This window comes from Spinacia oleracea, chromosome 2 (assembly GCF_020520425.1).
Source record: "Spinacia oleracea cultivar Varoflay chromosome 2, BTI_SOV_V1, whole genome shotgun sequence".
Classification (NCBI taxonomy): Eukaryota; Viridiplantae; Streptophyta; class Magnoliopsida; order Caryophyllales; family Amaranthaceae; genus Spinacia; species Spinacia oleracea.
The window spans coordinates 113331414-113336005 of NC_079488.1; positions in this window are offsets into that span (position 1 = coordinate 113331414).

Sequence of the window (4592 nt, forward strand, 5' to 3'; positions counted from 1 at the left end):
GTCACATGGCACTTGTACTAATCTCATTTCAACGTCCCATGTCATACACAATTATTTAAAAATGATAAATATGTGTGGTACAAGTCTTGAACCCGTGACCTCTAATTTGTAAACCAAACAATTAACCACTACTCCAAATCATATTATATGTCATTTTTTCATAACAAAATATAATAAATGACAATTTAATAATACAGAGTATTGAATTTATTTAAAAATTTTATATCTGTATCAACCCGGGGCATCGCCCGGGCCCAAATACTAGTTTTAGTTAAATATAGATAAGTAAAGATAGGTTTAATTAAGTTCAGATAAATAAAGTTAGATAAGTTTAATTAAGTTCAGATAAATAAAGTTAGATAAGTTTAATTAAGTCCATATAAGTTCATTTAGGTTTAGATAAGTTTAGTAAATTCATATAAGTAAAGACAATTTCAGTTAAGTATCTGTTATATTGGACTTATTTTGACTGAACTTATATTATCTGAACTTATTTTATCTGGAAAAAAAACTTATTTTGTCTGAAGTAAACTTATCTGTGTGTGAAAATGTCTGGAAAAAAACTTATTTTTGCTGAACTTACATTGTCTGAACTTAACTGAACTTATCTGAACTTATTTTTTCTGAAATAAGTCAAAATAAGTCGAACAGATTAGAGCCTAAGTGAAGATAAATTCAGAAAAAATAAGTTTTTTCATACATTTTCACACACAAATAAGTTTATTTCAGACAAAATAAGTTCATTTTAGATAAAATAAGTTCAGATAATAAAAGTTAAGACAAAACAAGTCGAATATAATGAATTATCGAAAATGATAAAGGTCGCAACATGCGACATTTAAGTCGTGTCACAATAATGACATGGCATGCTTATGTGTCATGATTTAAATTGGAAACTAAAATATTTATCATGTATAACCTATTATACATATTACAAAAAAATGTCTGAAAATCTTAATATTCTAATTTGTTTCTTTCTTTATACCGATTACCTTATTTACATATTTTTATAGTAAAAATATTGCATTGGTAGTAAAAATATTTCGATGATGCATAGTCTACGTGGCGTCTATATGTACCAATTAAACTCTGACACGTAAGATTGCGACAACTAAATGTTGTCGCAACTTGCGACCTTTATCATCACCCATGAATTATAATAGTACGGAGTAAGTTACAAAGTATTCGATCTTGTATCCAAGTATACGTGTAATTAATTTATTTTATTTTAACGAATAAGCCATACAAATAACACCAATTACGAAGGGGGATTTGAAGATGTCATCTCTTCACACATTACTAGTGAGTAGAGCTGTCAAAAATCGACCCCACCCGAAACCGACCCGAACCCGACCCGAAAATACCGGGTGCTGAACAAGATTTTGTGACCCGTAACCCGATTTTATCCGAACCCGAGCAACCCGAAAATGAATGGGTCAAAACCCGACCGAACCCGTTTTGGACCCGACCGATTGAAAATCATTGTATTTATAGTAATAAATGAGATTATGAGAAAATTTAAGCATAATAGACACGTTGTTTTTACTATTTTTGTGTGTAATATGATTTTAATTTGAATTATACGCCATTTTATGGTTGAATTTGACTAAATATAAACTTTCGTAAGAAAATTTGTTAATTTGTCCCAATATTTTGTATATTTATAACCTAAATTAATGAAAATATAATGCGCGTTTTAAAATCTCTCAACCCGTTGGGTCAACCCGAACCCGAAAGTTCTGGGTCTTGAACAAGCATTTGCAAACCCGAACCCGAAAGTGACCGACCCGATTCAACCCGAACCCGAAAACAACCCGACCCGACCGACCCGTTTGACAGGTCTACTAGTGAGTATGCTTATTAGCTTATAGTTAGATGTACACAAGATTACTTTATGGCACATTCGATAAGTATTTGTCTTTTAAAAAAATTTAAATGAGCAAAATTGATCAAATGAGAAAAAAATATAAATAACTCTTACATTGTTATTAAACTACAAAAGGTCTTGCGCGCACTAGGTGTACAATAAATTTATTGTATACCAAGATAACTTTTACCCAATTTTTTGTAACTTTAACCTAGTTTTGATTAACTTTTATATTAATAATAATAAAGTTGACAGATAAACTTTTTAAAAGGTTAAATGATTAATTTTATACATTATTTGTCATTTTAAAGAAATAAGTTTTACTAAAATTAAAAAAATTATCACTAAAAAATACATAACTTTTACATATATAAGCTTAACTTTTAAGCATTTTGAGTTAACTTTTACTCCGGTATACAATATTTATTGTACACCCATTGTAAATAAGAATTTGTGTTAAACTATTAGATATTGTTATTAAACTGTTAGATTGTGGGGGTGATTAAGAGAATACATTCATAAAATATTGATTATGTTATGTTGTCTCAATTTAAGCAACTAAGAAGTACAATTATTAAATAAATTATTAAAATATTATTATAGCATGCGATGAGTACATTGTGGTCCTAATCATTCCTAAAGTGGTTTGTGTTACCTCATTTGTTTAAATTATTAGTACTAAATCGCCATAATCTAGGAATTATTAACCTCATCAAATCCAGAAGCATCCACGAATTGTAAGTCGACACGTTTTACTAATAGTTTAACAACAATGTTAAATACTCCATGTTAGCTTAATTTGTTTTTTAGTTCATAGTATATTTTAGAATATGAGTCATTGTGCATTGTTATTATATGAAAAATAATTTATATATGTTCTGATCCTGATACTTATCTTTGATTGTATTTGATACTTCAATTCCTAAGTCCGTTTTATAATAATGTTTCAGTTTAAGTTTTTAACGTTATTTACGGTTGGAGTGTAATCTTTTAAATTATTTCTAATATAAGAAAAAAAAAAAATATGCAGGTCGGGTCTTGATTTAAGAAAATCAAAACTTTATAATTTTAGTATTATGTAATCAGAGATAAAATGAATGATATAAAATGTAAAAAAAAAAAATTATGCAGGTCGGATCTTGATTTAAGAAAATCAAAACTTTATAATTTTAGTATTATGTAATCAGAGATAAAATGAATGATATAAAATGTACCTTAGCAAACGTGAAAAAGAAATGGATTTTCATTATATGGAACGGTGGACGTACTACATTGTAGTGGATTTTTTTTTATAGTGTATATATGAAGTATTATTCTAAAAAAAAATATAATTAGTCTGTATGTCTCTATTCCAGCAACAATTGTTGAATCAGTTATACAAAGTATTTGGCTAATGTGACTAGTCTATTCATAAACAAAGTTTAGGAAGAGTTAAAAGGGGAAGAAGTTTTTCTTGTATTTGATGATGTATGGAATAACAAACTACATTTATGGGAAAATGTATCAGAGAGAATGACATGAAAGTGAGATTTTACTTACCACTCATAGTATCGACGTTTAGGAGAAATCATAAGTTGTCTATGCACTCAAAACGCTATACAACCTCTAATTCACCTCAAATAACGTACTATTTTCTTACCAAACATTTCATAACCAAACACCCCTTGACTTCTCATTTTACCCTCGTTCTACCTATCTTCAGTTTCTTTCTTAAAGCGACAACACTAAAAACTTGGCCAAACACCCCTATAGGAGTATAGAGTATCTTACCTAGAGTTGACAAACATGACATGTAGTTGTGTTTGTGTCGAATATAAACGGGCTGGAAAACCTCAACACTAACCCGTCTCGTTTAATAAACGTGTTGTGTGGTGTTGACCCCTCTAGTTAATCATGTAAGAAACCCTTGACATTAACCCATTTTAATTTTCGTGTCCGATCCGTGTCGTATTTGTTCAATAAAGTTGCCTATATTATAAAGATATATCACCAAGTACATTATTTACTATTTTTTTTCTTAGACGGGTTAATTCGTGCCAATTTCGTGTTAAGAACCTCAACATTACCTGCCTTTTTTCGTATCCAGCTTGTGCCGTACTATAGCGTCATGTCAGATTTTACGAGCTCTAATCTTACCCGTTAAAGTGAGAATACATGTTAAAGTGAGAAGTTATGACGTTTTACACGAGAATAACTCATTTTTCCTTTTAAAAGAACATGACATAGAACTTCCTTGACACTAATCCTACTTTCCAGTATCCACTACGTGTCGTGCTATAGTGCGTGTCAAATTTTACCTGCTCTTATCTCACCTAATAAAATGATAAGTTACAACCGTTTTACTCAAAACTAACCCGTTGTTCCTTTTAAAAGAGCATGACATAAAATTTTCCAGTTATATTGCCCATGTTGTTCATTCACAACCCAATTTGTTTTGGCATCTCCAGAGTCGAGTGTAGGGTTATCAAATCGGGTAATCGGTCGGTTACAGATCGAGTATAATCAGTTCAAATATAATCACGTTAATGTTTTCTGCGGGATGCAAATGCGAGATTTTTTTTCCGAGTCACCTTAATTTTTGACTTTTTGATAGCCCTTATTGAAGACAATTGGGGCTAGTTTGGGCTATGATAAGTCAACTTACGTATAACTTGGGCTACCGACTTTATCAACCCCAAACACGATCCAACCCAAAAACAAAACCCAGATCACAATTCACAGCTTT